The sequence below is a fragment of the Aulonocara stuartgranti genome, assembly GCF_965226115.1.
Source record: "Aulonocara stuartgranti genome assembly, chromosome: 6".
Taxonomy (NCBI): Eukaryota; Metazoa; Chordata; class Actinopteri; order Cichliformes; family Cichlidae; genus Aulonocara; species Aulonocara stuartgranti.
The window spans coordinates 13648139-13671359 of record NC_138944.1 but is presented as its reverse complement, the minus strand read 5'-3'; the positions used below and the strand labels follow the sequence as shown (position 1 = coordinate 13671359).

At 39.9% G+C, this 23221-nt stretch overlaps 1 long non-coding RNA gene and 1 pseudogene across 3 annotated transcripts; one reads left to right on the top strand and one right to left on the bottom strand.

The window, feature by feature from the left end:
• Nucleotides 1–1537: 1537 nt before the first annotated feature.
• Nucleotides 1538–11567, bottom strand: LOC309708367 (von Willebrand factor A domain-containing protein 7-like; annotated as a pseudogene). The gene is made up of 17 exons (XR_014280887.1): nucleotides 11376–11567; nucleotides 11037–11244; nucleotides 10752–10837; nucleotides 10551–10644; nucleotides 10146–10274; nucleotides 9540–9726; nucleotides 9083–9252; nucleotides 8859–8971; nucleotides 7973–8089; nucleotides 7038–7244; nucleotides 6758–6893; nucleotides 6158–6310; nucleotides 5983–6069; nucleotides 5661–5770; nucleotides 5176–5340; nucleotides 4700–4999; nucleotides 1538–2233 (listed from the first exon to the last, which is right to left on the bottom strand). The product of XR_014280887.1 is annotated as a von Willebrand factor A domain-containing protein 7-like (transcript).
• A 500-nt stretch (nucleotides 11568–12067) lies between these two features.
• On the top strand, nucleotides 12068–22443 carry LOC309708369. Of its 2 annotated transcripts, none has more exons than XR_014277250.1 (3): nucleotides 12068–12303; nucleotides 12660–12740; nucleotides 19657–22443. It is a non-coding gene; the product is annotated as an uncharacterized lncRNA (long non-coding RNA). The 2 variants fall into 2 exon arrangements; XR_014277251.1 differs by having other exon boundaries at nucleotides 12651–12740.
• The last annotated feature ends 778 nt before the right edge of the window (nucleotides 22444–23221 follow it).

The window sequence follows — 23221 nt, the reverse complement described above, 5'->3', positions numbered from 1 at the left end:
GACTGGGCTTGATCTGAAGTGAAATGTTTTGATTAAACCTATTTCATGTTGTCTTGGTGCACTGCAATTTTGAGTCATGAAGGTGTAGACTTTTCTGTTCACTCTTCTTAATCCAGTTGTATGGCTCTTTAGTGTGTTATGGTTCACGTTCTTTGAAAAACAAAGAAAACAGATTTTGCACTGTACATATTCATTTCATTTTATTTTTGCCAAATTCATTTTTAAATGGTCTTTTGCCCTGTGTGTGTTGTGATCTTAGCTGTAACCTCTATGTACAGGGTACTGTTAGGTGTGGTGTGTGCTTCTTTAGCTGTGGGGACTATGTAACAGTTGCTGTTGTAGTACAGTGTATTGCTGCATGGTGGTGCCTCCTGTCTCATGACTGGTGGGTCACCCCCCTTTTGTTCTTTTTTGTAATGGATTCTTCCATGTGTACGCGGACAAGTGCGTTCAAGTAATGTGTGGTAGAGGTAGCACTTTTATTTTTGATATTTGAAATAAATGAGTACTTGTGGAAAGTTAGAAGTTGTTGCTTATTCTCTATCCACGAAAGTTAAACCACTTAAAAATAACTGAGCACACGCTTCTAACAAAGGTTAAATTATGTTTTTCTTTGTTGCATGTTTTTTCTTTGTTGTATAATCTCGGTGCCTTCAGTTGCCAAGTAGTTCCTGGAAAGCCAAACTGCAGAAGCAAAAGTGTCAAAGGGATAAACTCAACATAGTGCTGGAGGCAGGTTTAATCATCAGTCAATGTGGCAAACTGAAACTGCAAGAAAAATATTAAATTCAGTCACCTAATACTGTAATAGCCTATAAGTATAGCACATGATGGTAATCTCTTTAGGAATGAGACAATAAAATGAGACAGTTATAAACTAATGAAATCACATTTATTTATTGCTTAAACACATTAAAACTGTTTTGTGATTCTGACAAAATTCTTAAATATAAATTATATATTAATAGCCTGTTGTAAATCTTCCACAGTAGCATCAAAAGGCATCCAAGCTGTCTCATTCGGAAGTGATGTCTGGACTGGTGGCACTGGTGGCATTTCAGGATGTTCCAAATGGAGTTTTGTTTCTAAAAGTTGTCTAAATCATCATTCCCTTAGCAGATAGTAGTTGCTTATTACATTGTACTGGGGAATGAAATGCAGCTTTGGACACTAAGAAATTGCTACTTTATGTGCACAGGTTAAAATGAATCAAATACTTTACAATTTCATCTATGAAAAGATTAACTATAACTTTGTAAGAGAGGGTATTAATGTTGATTTATGTAGTGAATTCAATATAAATGTTTACTTGGATCCTTTTTAGCAGGCAATGATAAAACAAATAAACAAAATGTACGTTATTATACCACGTTCCCATTTTCACCCAAAAAAATAAAAAAATTAAAATATGAGATGCTCAATTACACCTTTACAAAAATGCAATGGCTCATATTTTAAAAAGAGTTAAAAGTATTACTTTTCTAAAACAGATTTTGATTTGATGATTCAGTTCTAGTTAAATTTCTGTTTATATACCTTACTTAAAAAGCAGTGAAAAAGCAATGCTGATCCAGACATAATGTGTTACACTCATTGTATGACCTCTAGTGGATGCTCTGTTAGCTGCAGCAGTAGTCACCGAGGGAGTCACTGCAGTGGTTGTAGGGACAGGAGTAGTTGTAGGTACTGGTGTAGTTGTAGTCAGAGAGGTAGTTGTAGGTACTGGGATAGTTGTAGGTACTGGTGTAGTTGTAGTCAGAGAAGCAGTTGTAAGTACTGGGATAGTTGTAGGTACTGGTGTAGTTGTAGTCAGAGAAGCAGTTGTAGGTACTGGGATAGTTGTAGGTACTGGTGTAGTTGTAGTCAGAGAAGTAGTTGCAGGTACTGGAGTAGTTGTAGTTATAGGAGCAGGCGTGGCAGGTACTCTAGCTTGCCCCATACATGTCCCCACGTTTCCTGCCCTGTCCACAGCAGCTAGAACCACATTCTGTGAACAGCAGGAGGCAGTGTAGGTCACCAGTGTGATATTCTCGCCCCCTGCTCCAACCGCTGTGCTAGTATCAAGGGTACCATTCCCTTCGCGGAGGGTGATGCTTGCGATGCCAGTCCCATTGATGCCGTCAGTGAGATTAGCAATGAACTCCCACTGAGATGATGCACAGAGGATGGAAGAGACATTACAGATACCTGATATATTAACTACATGGCACACTGGACCGGACAAATCTGTGGCCTGAAAAAAGAGAGAGAAAGGAGATCAAGTAGTCAGAAAGGCAAAAGAACAGGAACAAAAAGAATTTGGTATAGATGCTACCTTATATCTCTGTTCTTTCATACTTTCAGCGTTTTCTTTTGTTTTTGAATATCACTTAAAAAATGTGTATGAAACGACTAGTGATGGGAATTCCGGCTCTTTTTAGAGAACCGGCTTATCGGGGGGGTGTGACCTTGGTTCAAGTGGTTGGGAAGCTCATCTGTAACCGGAAGGTTGCCGGCTCGATCCCCCAATTCTCTTGGTCCTAGTCATTGTGTCCTTGGGCAAGACACTTTACCCTACCGCCTATTGGTGTTGGCCAGAGGGGCCGATGGCCCGATATGGCAGCCTCGCTTCTGTCAGTCTGCCCCAGGGCAGCTCCAGTGTGTGAATGTAAGAATAAATGAATAGTGGAATTGTAAAGTGCTTTGGGTGCCTAGAAAAGCGCTATATAAATGCAATCCATTATTATTATCCTCTTCAGGGTCACCGGAGCCTATCCAAGCTGTCATAGGGCAAGAGGCGGCAGGTCACCAGTCTGTCTCAGGGCTAACACATAGAGACAGACAACCATTCACACTCAGGCAATTAACCTATCCCCACTAACTGCATGTCTTTGGATTATACCCGGGGAGAACCCACACAAACACAGGGAAATTCAGAATACTTTATTGATCCCTAGGGGAAATTATTCTTCCCTGCAACATGCAAGCTCCACACAGAAAGACCCTGGCCTGATGGTAGAATTGAACTCAGCAGCAACAGTGCTAACCACCGTGACACCGTACTGCCTGAAATATGCAAAAAAAACAAAAAAAAAAAATGAACGCCCAGATCTTTAATTAAGGGAAAGGTTGGCATTTAGAAATATTAATATCAAACTGACTGTGTTTTATCTTTCCATTGTACTGATGGGTGGACAGTTCTCAGGTGCCTGTGCATTTTATTTGTGGAGCCAGCTCTATATGATAGTCTCTTCTTGCAGATTCTCCACTCTGCCTTTGTATTGTCTATAAAATTGAAATGGTTCCAGATTTTGCTTCTTTTCTTGGTGTTACTCATTTTCTTTACCATACCTTTCTAATGTGACGATGTTGTCTCTTGTTGTTGCCCCTGGTGTTCTGAGAATCCATCCTACCTGACAAACCATCCTACCTGTTGTTTATGCGCATGCGCACAACACAAAATTAAGTGGCGAACCGTCCTATCTTTGTGAATATTAGCTAGAAAAATACTCTGAGTAAAATTAAGTGCCAAACCATCCTACCTTTGTGAATATGAGCTAGAAGCATACTTTAACAGCTAAAATTAAGTGGAAAATCATCCTACCTTTGTTAATAAGATCTAGAAGGATACTCTGTCAGGTAAAATGAAGTGCCAAACCATGCTACCTTTGTGAATGTTACCTACAAGCATACTCTGATGGGCAAAGTTAAGTGGCAAACCGTCATTCCTACTTAAATTTGTGCTGGAATTACTCTGTGACAGCAGAAATGTGCATAAATGTCTTACGGTAGGACATTTTGCCAAAGTAGGCCGGTTTGTCAGAATACCGGCTCTCTTTGTCTCTCTCGCCCTCCTGCTCTTTTTGTGTGCTACTGCTGTTATGAGTGTAACTACCGCCCCCGCCCCCTCTGCTCAGGGGCACAAACAGAGGCTTGCGTTTTCGCCCCTCCCGTCTCTGCTCAGCATAAACACAAGGCTGACGTGCAGCATGAAGCGAAAAAAAGTGAAAGAGAGGGCAAGACAAAGAAAAAAAAACCCCCATGGCTCCCAATAAGGAGCCAGCTCGCATCGGTCACTTCAAAGAGTCGGCTCTAAGAGCGACGTTCGTTTGCGACCGGCCCATCACTAGTAATGAGATATTATTGTTTACAAAAAAACCTATGTCCCGAATTAAAACTCACTTTAATTGATATTATGGGTTATAAATCCAGACGTTTCATTCAAAATGACTCACAAAATTTGTACAACCCCGATAGTAGTATTACTGTTTCAATAATTTAGCAAATCTGGGCGACAAAAAGAATTTAGCACAGTGGTCAAATGACCCTATGCCAAATAACAAATTGTTTGTAAAAACCATTGAACAGCTGTGGAAAAGAACATTTCGTTTTTGGATTTACTAATACAATCATGATCAGAAAGTTAACAGATTAATCAATGGATTTCTTGGATGAAATTTGTAGCATGACCCTTTACATTGTCCACGCAGTGAATCATGTTTTTTTTCTTATTTTGAACTAGAACATATGCAGTACTAATTCATCACTGAGCTGATTCTTTTAAAAGCTCTCCTCAGATCACAGTTGAAGTATTATGTAAACTGAAACATTTGGCATTTGACAATACAGAACAGTGATACATTTAGTTTGGATTATTAGTTTTTTTAAATGTAAAACACTGTTTTTAGTCTCATTTCACCTAAAGTCTTTTTTCTTTTACCTTGGCAGCCACAGAAAATCAGAGGACAGCATAGTTGATGTCAGTGGCAGCAGCGTTTTGTGCCTGAATGGTGAGGGTCACGTCTGTTCCTGATTTAGTGCTGGCTGGAACACTTAAGGTTATTGTCCCATTGGCTTTGCCTCCATCGCTTGGACCAATATTGACATTTCCAGGTGAGGTGAAGTCAAAGCTGCGGTCATTACTGACTTGCACTGTGAATGTCCCAGTTACATCCGAAGACACTGTAAAAGGAATGATGATGCGAGTGCCTGGTTCTATGTTGATACTGTCAGCTTGTGCCTGGAAAAGTAGCGATAGAAGAGGGCAGGAAATTTGAAGTTAAACAATCACTTCTTTCTTTTATATAATGACATAGAAAATAACATGACAGTGGTTGTTGAGTTTATCCAGGCAGATAAGATGTTTAGAAACTGGCTCTAGAAATTCAAAAAACAACATATGACTCTACTACTCACAGCAACAGAGAGACTAGCTGTTGTGATGCGGGTGGAGGCTTGTCTCTGGAAGGTATCTGAGGTAGACCGGGATGTGGTGCTGGTGTCCTCACCTTGCAGTCGAACTACATAGTCTCCTACTGGGACTTCAGTGAATGTTACCAGAAAGTTGCTGTTTTCTAATGACTGTGGAAAACAGAAAGATAGCAACTGAGAGCACCTTATGCATGTTTAGATGCATAAGTTAGTTGTTAGATGGTGGCAACAATCAGTAATCAGAGTAAACAAGCAGCCACCAAAGACCAATGTTATTTATGTATCTTTTACTTCTTGGTGTTTTCTTAAGCTGTTGTAGAACTACAAAAGTTATGTTTATAACACTATGTTTGACAGTGCAGTTAGCACAGACTAAAAGCGACTAAGTCTAGGAATGCTTGCTGTGGTCTGTTGTAGTTTCAGTTGTAATTTTGACCTTTTACATTTATCAGGTGTAAAATATGACATGCCTGTATTGATCCAATCAACTCCTTTGGCCCTGAACTGTCGAAGAGCGTGAGCTTTGTGACTGTTACTGTATCACTTCCTGTCACAGTGACCAGGAGAGTGACATTACCACCTGAAAATGATAGCAAGCCACAAAAGAGTATTATTACAACAGATCCTTAGACTGTACGTGAATCTTCTTTAAACTTAAAAGTTTATGTTTATCTAAACAAAAAAGTTGGAAGTTTTCTACCCAGAAACATAAATCAATGTAATCATTTTTCATGACTATTTAGGTCATCTCAGTTTCCCACAAACCAAATGATACATTTTTGTTTAGTCAACCTGTAGCAGGACGGCCTTCCTTGGGTCTGATGCCACCTTCTTTTTGTAATTCCACAATGCTATAGATGAAGTTCACTGAACTTTGACCTTACGCACACAGAAACCACATCTAAGTTAGAAATATTATACCACTGAAAACATTTTCTACAGACTATTTCTTAATTATATTACAGACCTGTGACTTTAATAGAGTAGGGACTGTTAGAGTTGATGTGGATTTGCCAAAAACCCGTTTGACTTCCAGCATTGAGCCTTATTCTGCGTAGGTTTCCCACTGTTGTTATGGATGCCAGAGAACCACTGGTCTGACTTGACTCCTGAGACACTCCTGAAAAGAGGAAAATGGCTGAATTATTTACCAGCATGACAATGGAATTTTCTTCCTCCTCCTAAATTTGTAATTGTGACTGTTGTTGTTTTTATTACTACTGTGCTATTACTGCAATTCATGGGTGTGAGACACTTGCAAATTACTCCACTTCTGTAATAGGCAAATGAATTCCGATCCACCTGCACAGTTACTACTAAATAAGAATGTAAAATTATGACTAGTACCACTACTGTACATTCTTAACCTTCACCTGACTGCCCAAACAACAGATTTGCACAGGAGAAATCAAAAGGCAAAAAGCAGAGACCAGAGATCAGGTCAGATGAGGAACTTCCAGAGAGCCAAAGAAATAAAGCAAAGCTGACACAAGGTGGGAAGTGCCTTGTCTTTGTGAAATATTATGTTTTAGAAAACTGATGTCCAAAAAATATCGTTGAACTGAACCTGCTGAGCTGGTGAGTGTGAAAGTGAGAGATGAAACTCCGGTGATGTAAATGATGACGTTGCTTACTGATGAATCAACAGTAAAATTAAAATTATCAGGTCGCCCCGGATCCATTACTACCTGGAAAACTGTCACCTGAAAGACAAAGAAACAGAAGCTCCAGTGAGAAAGCAATTTTGAAAGAAAATCTGTTAAATATCTGGCCCCAACTTATCAAAATGTAGTCCTTCACAATTTGTAAACATGTTAAGTAATTCCTGTTAATGCTCAGTGTCTCACCACAGCACCAGCTGATGAATCTTTTATAACAGTAGTGGCCAAGGAAAGATCTGACTTCCTGACTTCAATAGCCTGACCTCCAGAAGCTTGGGCCAGGTCTCTGTATAGCTGGACATTTGTTAGCCTCACTGCACGAGGTGAAAAATTTTGACCATCAATACTGCGGCGCCGCCGACTGGAAAAAATGTTTGTCAACAGGAAAGACACCTGAAAGTGTAGGGATAGAAAAATGCATCAGTTTATATATATCACGCTCAGTGGAAACTGGATAAGTTCTATCTAAAGTATCAAAGAGACCTAAAGTGACCATTCAGTACATGGATAAATGAAACTATTTACTGAGGTGTTGCTCTAGGATTGGACTAGCTTGAGTAAAACTGACTTTTTTGTAAAAAAAAGAAAAAAGAAAAAAAAAGCTTTTGTAAAATTTGATAATGGACTGGCATTTATGTTGCCATCAAGCTATATTGACCCTTTTCACCAGTAATTATTTAGCAGCTATCTACGTTTCACTCATATCTACAGCTAATTCAAAAAATATTAATTAATTCACCATGCAGAATTTTGTATACAATTGTGCAAACACACAGGCGGTGAAAGAACATGTAAACTCCAAACAGGCCTGGATACCCAGTGTTTAAAACCCAGAACCTCCTTACTGTGATCCTACAGTAATAAACACGGCACCACTGTGCCACACTGTACTTTGCTCCGCCAGAGTATTAACCTTTTTTTCTGTTGTTGTTGTTTTGTTTTTGTTTGTTTTTTTACACATTTTTGTAAGCTGGAATTACAATTCAGAATTTATTTATTTTTACATTTCAACAAAGAATACTCTTTCCTTTCTGCATGTTTTTATTTGGCAATTTCTTCATCAGCTGAACTAACATATAAAGTGCAACAATAATAAGAATGCAACTTATCCTCACACATACCTCAGTCTTGGTTCTCTCTATAAGGGCAATGTTGGTGCTTTTTAGATGGGAATCTTTGGCTGAAGCATCAGTGAAGACATAGATTTTAGAGGAAGGTGGAGCTGATGTCAGCGCAAGCTGTCAGTTATACAAATGACAGAAGAATTAAACATTATTTGTTGTGATTTACCAGATGTGCAAAACTGTAATTCAGAAAGTGATTAAAAAAGTAACAAAAAAGCAAGTTCTGATAATGCATGCACACAGTCATTCTGTTATTACATAATAGGACACAATAGGTTCATATTAATTTCCTAACTATGTTGTTACGGCAATAGCAGGGCCTCCTCCTGAAGGTGCCTGTGTGGGCGTGTCCCACCACCTCTTCTGCCTGAGGTGTCACCTTTCCCTGTTACACAGCTGACTCACATCAGTAATTAAAAGTATTTAAGCCCAGGGAAAGGTGAGCTCTGGGCCAGAGTGCCATGAGTGTGGTTACAGCTAGTGAGCTGAGTGTGTTTGTGAGTGGTTACAGCTAATGAGCTGTGTTATTGTGGTTTGCAGCTAGTGAGCTGCTCTCTTTCATTTTGGCTTACGTTTTACTTTATTGACCACGCCTGAGTTTTGTTTGTTTTCTTAAATGGTGATAGCTGCTTGTCCGTCTCTTTTAGTTGAGCTACTTTAATAAAACTCTTTGATTTAACCCTTTTGCCTCCTTGACTCCTTTTTCTAACCCGGTCACTTTTTGTTACTCTCCCCTCACCGCCTAGACCCCTCAGGGGAACGTAACAATGTCCTTTGCACTACCTGCAAATACCCCATTTCTTCATCCTAAAAGTTCATAAGTCACATCACACTAATTACTGTGTAAGCACACATCCCAATGATAGAATACAAGTACACTCACTCGCAGTCCAGACATGCTCATCTCTGGTTCATCCCCTCCTCCGGATGCAGTGAGCTTGTTGATTTCCTTTTTGAAGTAGTTTTTGTCAGTTGTCTTTATCACGGGTCCAAATTCTTTTTGGGGGACAGAGAAATACATGAACTTGCAGATTTTTGTACTGTATATGTGCTTTGTTTGTTGGCTCTCTTTGGCAACATGGGGAATATCCATAAAAGTGGAAGTACCTGGGTCATTGAAAGGTACCAGTATGTACTGAGAGGGTTCCTGTAGCGTTCCTGCGTTACTGTCAATTATGTTAAAGGCAACTTGTTTTGCTGCATCGATGTCATCAGCCATACTGCCTGTAGTGTCAATGACAAAACACAGTGCATAGGACTGGGAGAGGCCCATCAACCTGGAGGAACATAAGTGAAAAAACAAAATCATCCCTTTGTTATTCTGTAAGGAACCCAATTTCTCTACATTCAGAATGATGCCGAGGTATCTTTGCAGAAACATGTGCATCATAAAAAGCATCACTTTTAAGATACATATTATCTTCTGTGAGGAAGGCTTTTTACTATTTTTTCCTTGAAAGCTGTGTCATGAAAATAAATATAAACTGTTTCAATTTCAAATTTATTAGAGTTCTAGTAACCATTTCATGAGTGCAAGAATGTCTCTGATCAATTTTTCCCGTACCGCAAGAAGTTCCTGTCTCCAGCAGCTAGTCTGATGTCCTCCAGCAGCTCCATAGTAGCATCCACTGCCAGATTAGCTGCTTTTTTGTGCAACGTGCCATGATCTGATGTAAAAGAATCCTTATTGATGCCCCCAACTGGGTCCCTTTTTCTTGTCTTGTCAAGTAGACCACCATGGCTACATTTACCTGGACAAAAAAATAACAAATTACATTTAATTATACCTAGATAAATAGCTGAATAAATGATCAATAAGACAAAAAACATCCAAAGAGTTTTATAGTTGGGGTATGGCAATGAATAGGTGAGTTTAGGTAATCTTTAAATTAAATTCAAGGTGGGACAACACATCTATTTGTTGTAATATTTAAATTTGTAGCTTGTGGGAATTCATTACTGTGAGATGCTGTTTACATTTTCTAATCAAAAAACAAATACCAAAAACAAACAAAACTACAGAAGCCAATTTAGTTTCAGTGTTGATTACAATTTACTCATTCTGCTGGTTTGATAAACAGTCCATTTGCTATGAAACAAGCAAACAAAAGAAAATAATAATACAAATCCTAATAGTTTGCTGTTATACACAAATGAATGTGATTGTTACCAGTAGGCTTTGAAGAAGAGAATGTGCTAAAGTAGCCTGAGGTCAGGAGCCCCTGTTTCAGCACTTCAGGCAAAATGTTATCAGTGCAGGCATCTCCTGTACAGCTATTACAAGTTGGAGTAGATGGACCTGGAGCAAAGCAAGAGAAAGGTTATCCATAAAACCATCTGGAAACAGGTTGTGACATACAGTATTTAAAGGTGGGCCATCTATGCTTTGGCGATAAGACTTGGTTTGAACTGTGCTTTTGTAAAATGATTTTGGCTATTATATCTTTCCTATTTATCCCCTTTATCTCCCTTATTGCAAGTGTGTGTCCGTACACACCCCACCAGGTAAATTAATTAAAACAAGTGGAGACAAATGTGTTTCTTACTGTGATTAAAGTTGCTGGAAGGCTTTTACCTGCTAGGTTCTGCAGTGGTTGATCTGGTCTGATCAGAGCGGAGTAAGGAGTGGTTTTCCCCAACTCCACCCAGTTACTGTGGCTGTAAAAGTCCTTAATGTATGGAAAATCTAACATTATTTCCAATCCTATCACTGCTTCCTACTTCCAAAATCTTAACATCATCAAGTTTAAATAAAAACAATAATTATCACTCTCACCTGAATTATGTGACAAATTTGTCCAAGTACCTGTCTTGCAGCAACAAAATTCTCCAACTTCACACTAGCCTTCATGGCAGACATATCTCAAACAAAACATATAACCTTAAGAATCCAGTATAAGTGAAACCTAATGAAGCAAAATTCTGATTTTTGTTGCACCTATCATTTAAATGTTTTTTAATTGGTGTATAGGAATAGAAATTAATTAAAAATTCAAAATAATCTACTATCTGTGTTGTACTGAACGTAAACATGTTTAATTTTGAGGACTTTAAAGTGTACCTCTTGTGATGATGTCCCGTCCTCCCAGGAAGGTCTCACTGTGAAAATGGAACTCAGGGAAATCGACCAATGAGAAATACACTTTTTCGTTGCTACCGTAGATCTCATCAAGGGCAGTTTGGAAAATGTCAGTAGAGAGCGGAGCGGTGGAGGTAGATGAGGAGAAACAGGCCTTTTGCACCTCCTGAACTGAAAGGTTGTCATCAATCTGGAGACAAAGAAATGCCAAGTGCTTAACTGGACATTTGGAAAAATCTCAAAATGTTAAATTTCACATTTATGTTAGACTAAACATGAATGCATAAGCAGTGACCCTGTTTTAAATGATAATGAGCCCACATTCAAGTTGAAGTCTCTTCCATCAGCGGCGGCAAGGTCTCGGCAAACCTCAGCTGTCTTTCTGAGAACTGCCTTTCTGGTGATGTCACGATGAGTTTCATCAACAGAGAAGGATGGTTGAAATCCATGGGTTAGACCTGGTAGGTAGAGACAAACTGCCACCAGGAGCATGACTGTGTGTTTGACAGCCATGATGGACAGTGTTTTACTAAAGGAACAAGAGAAAGGGAATATAACAGTAAATACTAAATGTTAAACATTATTGTGCAGCACGTAAGATCGACAGCGCACAGTGTGCTTTAAGGTAGGAGCCAAAAAGGGTGTAGTTTGTGTATGTGAGCACCCGTGTGTACGAACGCGCTTGTTTTTAAAAGGTTCCTACATGTAATGATCTGTTAGAGGGTGAGGGGAGCCTGCATGAAGCAGGTATGGAGGAGATCAAGGCTCCAGACATCCAGAGGCCCTCAGAACACAAGAGACCAAGGAAGACCAACAGAGGGGTAGCCGCGCCACTATCCCAGAAAGAGCCGAGGAGAATCCCAGATAAGGGGTCACTCAGCAGCCGCGGAGGGGGTTTCAGTGACATGCCCGGGAGCTCCGCCGGCAGCCAGCTGCGCCAGAGTGACCGAGCCCCAGGCCGAGCAGTGGCGTGTCCAGCGGGGTGGCCTGGGGAGGCACAGGCCACCCCCCCAACCAGACTGGCCACCCCAGGTGCCACCCCAAAGGTAAAACAATAAAATTCAATCAAATATCAAATGTCCGATTATGTTTTCACGGTGAAGCTCAGATATCCGAGTGTAAGTGAATGCAGCATCGGCTTCTGCGCTATGTGCATCACGTTAGCAAAGGTAGGAGAGCCAAGCACGAAAGAGGCACTGCAGGAAACAATTTTTCGGTGAAAGAAAATGAGGACAGAATAAATGTCCCGGTAAGTAATATTAAGTTTGTTGAGTTTAGTAAACTTCGGTGAAATTAGAATCCCAAGGAAAAAATAACACTTAAAGAATTATTGCAGCCGTCGAATATTTCAGACGGTAGGCTACTGAGGGCAGCTAACATAAGAGTTATGAGTTATGAGTTATAATCTAAGTCGTAACATTGCTGTATGGAGCTGCAGATTTGGTTGCAGGTTAACATAGCTGGACTGGCCATCGGGCATACCGGGCATATTTTTTATTTTTTTGTAACGGCATGAACAATGAGAGGTGGTGGATTGGCCAGATGCAGGTCGATGTGTAAAAATAACTCAGTTGTTTGGTGGTGGCTGTGGCGGAGCTTCCACAGAGGCAACAGGTGGATGAGGGAAGGGGAGGCAGGAGGAGAGACCCGAGGCAGCCACCAGTCCGAGTGTCAGGTGAACTTCAGGTAAGAAGTTATGAGCTGCAGTCTATCTGGGTCAGATATGAACCAAGTTTAAGTGGAGTTTATTTTCGTTGTGCTGACTTTTTACCGTCAGTTACAATAACTCGTACTGCGTGCTAGCTAGCATGACGGAGTTTCTATACAGCAGGGTGGTGCTATGATGTTACTGATAGTGAACTTTATTCATAAGGTTAGTTAGTAGAGTTTCCAACGGCTCCTTAAAAATGGAATGGTCCCTCATTCAGAGAAAATATTACACGTTTCATATTGAGCTGAGAAGGAAAGCAGTTTGTCCCGGACTTCAGCTACAATGAAAAAGACACAAAGCTGGAGTTATTCTGTGTCTTTGCTGCACAGCTGCCTCTTCTTCTCTCATTCTCCCCCTCTCTCTCCTGTTTCTACTTCAGTCATGAAACTGATCAGTGATCAGCTGATCGGCTTTTCTCTCTTGTTTGTTTATCGCCCACTTTGCCAGAAACAGGAAACTAGAGATGGCACGATACCACTTTTTTATGTCCGATACCGATATCATAAATTTGGATATCTGCCGATACCGATATGAATCCGATATAGTGTTTTTTAATCAACAAAACTGTTTTTTTTAAATATCTTGCTGCATTTTGTATAAGTTCATACTCAAGTTTAAAACAACAACTAAACTAAAGCTATTCTGTTATACCTGTATGCAAAAAAAAATATTTCATAGTTCAGCAATACTGATCAATCTAATAAACTTAAACCTACACCATCCTCCCTATTCTGGTATTTTAAAGAGTACTTATTAATATTAAGCAACCTAACTAATAGGGTTCCAACTCCCAGCAACAACAAAAATAAAAAAATAAAAAAATAGGGAACCACCCCTCACGCTCCACCTCATGATGCTTAATCGACGTAATCAACCTTAATTTGATGCAGTGTGAAAAAAAATGCACAGAAATCAATTATTTTTCAAGAAATATTAAGTAGATTCAACATCTTTCTTCAAAAAAATTGCAGACTGCACAGATGGTACCTTCCCAAAGGAAAAAGTACTATAACTTACTAGGGTATATATATTAGACTTAATAGTCACTATATACAGTAATTGACTTCTATTCCTTTTACATCAAATTAAAACTTTGGGTGTCAGATAATTATTTATTAAAAGCTAAACATTTTAAATGAGAATAAGAAAGAAAAGTATGTCTTTGTGCCCCCTTTTCCCTGTTAATGCCCTATCGGCCCCCCTGGCTAAACTTTGCTAGATCCGCCCCTGCACAGTTACCAGCCGTCAGCTACGTAGAAAAAGATCCTGGTGTAGAAAGTAATATTAAATACATTCTAACAACAGCTTATCAAGCTTAAACGTGCTGCTGTTGTTCAGCCGCTGGTTTCCTCTTTCTGGTGCAAAGTGGGCCAAAAACAAACCAGAGACACGGACTCGCGACAGAAAAGCCGATCAGCTGATCATTAAGCAGTTTCATGATGATTTCATGATAGCAGCAAGAAGAGGCAGTCGCTTGTTAAGGAATGCTTTACAAACATTTAGAGATGGACTTACACACTTGCTTTACTTCTCTCGGGGATAACTTTGTCGGAGATGAAATGCCGGGTTGCTAGTGAAGCTCCAAATGCTATCCAGACCACCGACAGGTCCCGCATGCCACAGCCGCTCTATCACGTGATGCATACTGCTCCGACGTGCTAACGTTCTGAGGTGAGTTACGGCGTGTTGCAAGTTTTGCGAGGTGCTTTCGTGATATTTAATGGATCGGATTACATTTTTTATTTTTCTCCGATATCCGATCCAGTAATTTAGGTCAGTATCGGACCGATACCGATACGTAATATCGGATCGGTCCATCTCTACAGGAAACCAGCGGATGTCGCGCTAAACAACAGCAGCACGTTTAAGCTTGATCAGCTGTTGTTAGAATTTATTTAATATTAATTTCTAGTATCAGCTGATGTTTGCTGGAGCCACAGCTGTAAAGCTGCTGGTCGTGATGTCGGTTTGGATATGTGGTGAGAGGGAAACATGAAGATGAAACCAGGAGATGTCCTTACTGAATCATCAGAGCTGTGATGGAGAAACAGGTTTACCTTTTAGGTCACATGAATGAGTTGAAGTTATGAACTGTTTCTGAGAGACAAATAACACCAGGATCCTTTTCTAAGCAGCTGACAGCTGGTAACTGTGCAGGGGCGGGTCTAGTAAAGTGTTGCCAGGGGGCCAGGTAGGGCATTAACAGGGAGAGGGGGGCACAAAGACATACTTTTCTTTCTTATTCTCATTTAAAATATCTCACTTTTAATAAATAATTATCTGAATCTTACAACCAAAGTTTTTATCTGACGTAAAATGTATAGAAATCATACATATACCAACAAGACAGTGTACATATGGAAAAGATATTTATAAATCTTATAAAGTTTGTATCTGTCTTGTGTGAAACTTGTATGAAAAGCATACAAGAGTAAAAACAGATATAAGATCCCTTGAAAGATTATATAATGAATCTTGTATGTTTTGGATACTTACTAAAACAATATATGAAAGTAATGAGAAAGTGGCCACTTTCATGAGTAAATCATATAAGTTTTACTATTTCTTTTCCATATGGGTCACAACAGCCTTTGTTTTCATTCAAAGTCTTTATGGCTTTAATACCTGGGGGGCCGGTCTGTAGTGAAAATGCCCGATTTTCTGTCCCAGTCCAGCCCTGCAGGTTAATACTGGCAGTGTCACCATGCCAGCTGACTGTATTTCATCATCAGCCAGTGTTGTTCTTTATCAATATTACCAAAGTTTACCATAAGGAAGCATAGAAAGTATTTACTTGCTTTCAGGTTTTATTCAAATGTTAGTCTTTTCATTTGTTTCTCCACTTTTTTCCTGTTTCAAAATCAAACACCAGTTTGTGAGAAGATTATCTTCTTTTTTTAACAGACAGATAAAGTTTTGCATTGGCTAATTTGTCAGTTGTATGTTAAAAATGTTCATATTTTAATATTCAAAACTGTTTTTGCCCAAAACATATGTGCACTACATGTCAGTAAAAATACTATGCAAATATTGCTGTCCTTGAATGCTGAGTAAACACTGACAAAGCACTGATTGTATCTCTTGTACTTTATCAACGCAGTATCTAAAAACTTTGCACCGTAGTGGTTAAAATCTCATTCTAATAAGAGTTAAAAGCGCATTCGGTTATTAGGTTTACAGGATTATTGAATTATGGTTAACGGTTGGTAGAATTGTTTTTAACATTATCTGCCAATTACATCTGCCACCCTTCTCCAAATCTGTGCCCCTACCTGGCCCAACAAAAATTTTCTAGACACGCCACTGAGGCCGAGGGCACCCCACCCCTGAAGTGGCCCGAGTGAGCCCCAGGCTCCAGGCCCCGATAAGCAGCCACCAAGGAGTGAGCCAGTGTGTACCTAGATGCCCATCCCCGGACACAAAGACCCACAAACGCACCGATGTCTGAGGGCGTCTGCCACTGGCAGGGGAAGTGGTGGGGGGAGATAGGCCTCCATAACTTGGAGGGCCTGAGATGTCCCCAGAGAGGTGGTGTGTGATACCCGACCTGACATATGGACACAGACAAACAGGCACACACAGATACAAACATCCATTCCCACCCTCATGCTCTCATATGTGATTACTCAACACTCACCCAACGTGGAGACAGACATAGAGAGACACTGTACACACAATCACACTCCCCAAGCGTCCGTGTAGCGTGCCCACCCCCAAGATCCTATATGTATGTGTTATGAGAGTGTGAGTAATGTGAATGTCTAAGTTGTGAGATAAAATTGAGGCAGAGGCAGCCAGAAGGGGACAGAGGGGGGGGGATGCCTCCCCTGCACCCTGGTGACACACCTTTACCCCAAGGCCCTGCATGTGTGGGTGATTGTGGTGGAGCGGGAAGAGGGAGGCAGCTGGAGATGGGGAGGGAAGGAAGGGAGGGGCAAGTGACCCCTCCCTGGGGCCAGCTCCCCCGCTGACCCCAGTAGGCACCCCCATACTCCGCAACCCGCCAGGGAAAGGGGGCCCAGGCCCATCCGGACCGGGGCCCAGTATAGCAGCACCGCCTGGCCCCACAGAGTCCGGGACAGCCCACCCGACCCCACCTCAGAGAAAACTGCACCCACCCACTCATCTTCCAGACTACAGAGTGAGTTCCTGAAGAGAGGAGAGCTCCTGCAAGATGTAACAACCTCCCCCACCAGTCGAAGAGCCCCCCAGGTGGCTCGATGCACTGGCGGCACCCTGCGTCAGGGCTGGGCCCCCATACACCCACCCGCTCACAACCCCGGCAACACACCAACCAGGACCCAAGCCCCCGAGGCCCAGCCAGGGCCCCAGCCCGGAGACGGAGCACCCCCACAACCCCACGCCCATCCCGGACCCACCCCGGGGCAGCCAGGCTACCAGGTCAGTAACCCACGTCCGTCAGCACAGACCCTCCCCTAGCCCCGCTGCACGCAGCCACGAGGAAACCGTCACCTAAGAGCCAACAGAGCCCTTAATAGGCCATGACCGCTACCCCAGGTTGAGCCCTCCAAGGAAGATGCTCCTGGGGAACCCCCCGACGCCCTAAGCCTGTCCCTACCCCCACACCAATCACAACAGCGAAGGTGGGACCAAACTATGACCCCCCACCCACACTAGGTGATGGAGCTGATCAAAGGAGCCCAGAGCAATTGATCTGATGTGGTGGCAGAGGCTGTATCAAGACTAATGTAATCTAATAGATAATTTCTATATTGGTTAGAATTAAGATTATTTTTATTTTTCCAGTTCATGAGGACTGTTTTCTTGGCTATGCATAGGGCAGTGAAAACCATATGGGCTATATTCTTATCTGTAGTGACATTATCTAAGCTGCCCAACAAACACACTAAAGGGGAAGTTGGAATGTTACATTTCAGACACTTTGATAAGTCTTCACATATCTTGCGCCAAAACTTCAGAACTGGTGGACAGAACCAAAGAGCGTGGATATAATTGTCTGGTGAGTTGGTTTGGCAGTGCGAGCAGTTGTTGGTAGACATATAACCCATCTTGAACAACTGATGCCCTGTATAGTGCACTCTATGTAGTATTTTGTATTGAATTAATTGAAGACTAGGATTTCTAATTAGATGAAAGGTTTTTAAGCAAATCTGAGACCAGAAGTTTTGGTCTAAGTTAACTGATAAATCCGCTTCTCATTTTGCAGTAGGAAGTGATATTGATTCATCTGTTCTAGAAAGCATTCTGTAAATTTTGGAAAGTAATTTGGGGGGTTTTAAGAGTAAGAAATTGAACCACACTTGGTGGCGTTTGTAGTTCAACTTGACCCGGTTTGAATTTCTTTTTTACTATGGATTTAATTTGTTGATATTCTAAAAAGCTTTTCTTGTTGATCCCATATTGTGTAACTAGTCTGTCAAATGGAATAAATTCTGTTCCTTCTAGTATATGTTCTAAATATTTTATTCCTTTACCACTCCAATCTGAAAAGTTTATCATATTATTGTTTTGTACTATGTCAGGGTTGTTCCAGATAGGTGTACGTTTGCATGGGATTAATGAAGACTCCGTCAATTTTAGAAACTCCCACCATGCTGTCAGAGAAGAGCTGATGTTGATGCTTTTGAAGCATTCATGTCGTTGGATGTTTGAGCTGATAAATGATAGATCTGAAATCTCTAGATTATTGCAAAGTGCTTGTTCTACATCTAGCCAAGGTTCATCTAAGAGAACCTAAGAGAAATATTGTAGTTTCAAGGTTTTTACTGTATGAGTAGTCTATCAAATTAAGTAATCTGCGTGTATTTGTTGATGAGTGCCTACCTTTTATGAAACCAGTTTGGTCAGGATGAATTAAGAGGGGGGTTATTTTCTCTAATCTCTTTGAGAGAGCTTTGCAGATTATTTTAAGGTCTACATTTATATGGGATATTGGACGATATCTTGAGGGATATACAGGGTCTTTGCCTGGTTTTAGCAGGAGATTAATGTTTGCAGAATTCATATTTGATGGAAGTCTTCCCTTTTCTTTGATTTCCAACAACGTTCTGAAAAAAACTGATGCTAGAATTGTCCAGAATTCTTTGTAGAATTCTGCAGGAAAGCCGTCTGGACCTGGAGCCTTATTATTGGGCATACTTATCAGGGCTTCCTGGAGTTCACCTGATGTCAGTGGCGAATCCAGTGCCATTGCTTGAGTGTCTAATAATTTTGGAAGAGTTATGTTGTCTAAAAACTGATCAATTTCCCTTTTAGATGGATTTATTTGTGGTGAATACGACGTTTTATAGAAATCCCTGAAAATGTTGTTTATTTGTCATATACTGTTGTTCTGATATCAAAAGTTTTTAAGGTAGACTGTTTTCTTGGATTTGGTAAATGTTTAAATATGCAATTGTAACTCTGTGGTGTCACCTTAAAACCTGTAGTCTGTAATAGGACATGATGTTGTCGGTAAACAGGAAGTAAGTCTGTGAATTAAGGAGAAGGCATGCGCAGCATGGTGGCCTTAGCCAGATAAATCCAGTGGCATCCACATACATCCTATGCCTTTGGTAGCATTGTGGATATGTATAGACTTGTTTTATATTTTATGTGCATGTATAGACCACTTTTTTTCAAATAAGTTCATTTTTCTGTAAGTTTAATGATAAAACCAAGCTTATGCGGTTTATGCTAGCAATCGCTTATGGAGCTAGTTAAAGGGGAACGACAAACGAATTGGAGGCATTCATTATAGCAAGACTTGTTAAAATCATAATTTGATGTTTGTATTTGAGTTAAAAAGGGAAGTAATTCATATGAACATTGCATGTTGACATATTAAAAAACTGGGTTAATATATTTTTATCGTTATATATGTAAATGGTGAATAAATACAGTGATTATGCCTTGTACTGTTTGTTACAGTTTCACCTTTCCCTCTGTCAATAAACCTGTGAACCGGAAATCGTGTCATCAGAGTCTTGATGTGGGGAAGGAGTTTAGCTGACGGCCCAACCATAGCAGAGGCAGTACAACTGTGTTCCCAGAATCTTGAACAGCACCTGTAGTTGTTTTTTATTTCTTTATTTTTAGCTGGTTTGCTAGAAATTTACCGGATTTATTACCATGTTCATAATTTTGTAAGCATGGTCTTTGTACTAAGAATTTTGTTTTTTATCAATTATCTCATTTAATTCTAGTTTTGTTTTGCGTATTTTGTTCAGTGTTTCCTGATCTTGGTGGGACGCGTAGGTAGAGCTGGGCGATATGACCCAAAATTCATATCTCGATATTTTTTAGCTGGATGGCGATATACGATATGTACCTCGATTTTTTTTTTTTTTTAAGCCATAAGGTAAGAACAAAAAGAGAGTTTAGTCAAAGCTGTGTCCCAGATGTCAATCAGGCACTTTTATTAACATATAGCATAGATGTACATGAAGAAATTACTCAAAAATAAATTATTAGCATTTATTAAATAGTAATGCTCCATAAATAAAAGAACGCAATGTTGTTTTTGTGCACAACAAAAAGCTCACAATTGTGCAGTCAAAATGTAAACTAAAAGACGCTGAGCATAATAACAAAGACAGACAGATTTCACGGCTGCTCTGTTCCCAAGTTCTACTGCATGACTGACAGCCTGGAGTTTGAAATCCTCTTTGTAACCGTGTCTCTTAACAGGTGCCTTTTATGGTCCTTATATACACACAATACAGTAATATTACCTTGAAGCACAATACTTATTACTCCGCGAGGCTCCATTACGGTAGCCGTAATGCTCCGACAATCCATCAAGTGGTGCGGCTCCGTAGCTCACCAAAGTCGTACTAAAACATTTTTTGACAGATTGCACATAAGGTGCACTGTCGAGTTTTGAGAAAATGAAAGGATTTTAGGTCGTTAGCGTGGTTAGCTCGCTAACACGTCGACGCCGTCCAGCCCCACGCACGGGGCGATCCGCGGTAACTCATTAACGGAGATTTGCCGTGTTCATCTTGTCGTTGCCTGCAGGTGAAGCTATAGGGGAGGGGGAGTTGTGCTCAGTGAAGGAGAGGTGAGGCCCAGTAACGCAGCATAGAGACAAAAATGGACGAAAGAGAGGCAAACTTGCGGCTCCACAAGTATAATTATAACGTAACATAGACTATATCGATATAAACGATATTGTCACATCTTATATCTCGTATGAAAATATATCGATATTTTTTAAAAACTCGATATATCGCCCAGCTCTACGCGTAGGCTTCTTCTAGGGATTTGATGTTTTTTTCTAATTCCAGAATATTTTTGTTTTCTTCTTTCTTTTTATGTGATGAGAAATAAATTATTTTACCTCTCATCACAGCTTTCCCTACTTCCCATAGAACAGAAGCTGATGTTCCGGGAGTGTCATTATAGTCTAAATATGAAGTCCATTCTTTTTTAAAATATTTAATAAAGTCTTCATCTTTAAGTAGTGATGTATCCAGTTTTTACTTGGCATAGTATTATTCTTGTTCATTAGTGTTAAAGATACAGGAGCATGATCGCTGACAGCTATAGGGTGAATTTGCTCTCTTAAAATTAAAATAACTTGATATCCACACAGAGTATTTATTCAACTTATACAGTTACTGATAAAGTTAACATCGTCCACAATATCACTGAAGTGCGGTCCTCTGTGGAAATGCAACAAAGCAATGCTATATGTAACTGAAACAATAGACAAACTGCATGCTCAAGTTATCAAACAGATATTTAAAATGTTCAATCTGAAACTGAGTGACTGCTTAAACCAACATCTCACCTTAAAAGTCACTGCAAGCTGCTGGTTTAAAACTTTATGAGTAAAAAGTAAAAATTAACCAAATTTAGGAACACTCTGATTTATTAAAAAAAAAAAAAATCATCTTTATAGCCACTAGCTTTTATTCATCTCACCTAAGGAACCCTCTTTTGTTTTTCTTTCTTATCTTATTCCATCCACCTATTCTCAGTTTTAATCTGCTCTCCCTCTGTTACAGTTAGTTTATCAACAACTCAACATTTTCTGCATCTATTTGCATGTACTAATTTGTGAAGTAACTGACTAATAGGTAGGGATGGGTATCGAAAACCGGTTCTTGTTGAGAACCAGTTCCCACTGTTTCAGTTCCCTGGAATTGTTTGCCATTTTTGCAAACGATTCCCATATCGATTCCAGTCGCCCCGAATGACGTCACCACGTTGCGGAGTGTCATTTACCTGGGAGGAAACATGGCGGCTCAAACGCTCAAAAGTTTGGTTATACTTCACGAGAACGGATGACAACAGGGCAACTTGCAATACTTGCAAAGTAGATATTTCATTTAAAGGAGGAAACACTACGAATATGCAAAAAGCATTTGCTCACAAAACACACGATGACCTTAAATGAATATCGTGTTTTTAATTCCGCTCCGGACTCGTGAATCTCAACCCAGCAGCGGTAACGTTTGCACGTCCTCTCCCATTAATGCGGCAGGTAAATAATCAACTAACAGTGCACATTATGTTAGGATAGGCGAATGTCACCGAGCAGTGACTAAGTTTGTGGTAAAAGGCTTGCACCCATTTACCACAGCAGATGCCCCCGATTTTCGGTAAGTGAATGTGTTTAATTGTAGGCAGGGACATTACTGGATATTCTTGTGTAATTGCTACAGAATAATTTATGTTATACTTTGTTATTGCTACAGAAGAATATTTATTTTATTGTTTTACAGTTACACTTTTTTTTTCCTGGGGACCCTGTGACACCCCATTGAAGAGCCGTAGGCTGTGGATCTCTTAAGATATCACTGCTGGGTTTGTAAGGCCATGTTACTCCTAAATTTCTATCTTGTTCAAAGAGAAGATATAAAACAAAGTTCTAAGCTAATCGACCTTAGTGTTCTCCTTTTTGAAAAAAGAATCGATAAGAGAATCAATAAAGAATCGAACTGTTAAACAGAATCGAAAATGGAATCGGAATCATGAAAATCTTATCAATACCCATCCCTACTAATAGGTTAATTAATTAATGAGTTTATTACATTAATGAGTCACTGTCATACATGAATGTATCATTGCCTTTTGTTTTTTTTTATTAATTATCCATAAGGACGAAGAAAAAGAATATTATAAAGTATAGTAAACAAAAAATCCTGGAGGAACCAGGCAAAAAAAGGAAAAAAGAAAAAGGAAGACAAATAATATAAAATAACCCAAGACCCTGAATAGAGACACAAAAGACATATGCAAACAAATAGACAACAATAAAAAGGGAAAGAAGATCTTAAACTTAACCTTCACCTAGTTTCCCAAATGTGCACCTAGGGCTCTTAAGGTTCAAACAACAGTTAGCCAGCAGTAATTGTGCCAATTTACTCTAAGACTACTCTAAGATGCCCAATACAAGTCACTAATAGTTTGGCCAAATTCACCATTTTCCCACATTTAATCTGTTAACTACCATGGATTATTAATTATCTTTTTTTTTAATATTACA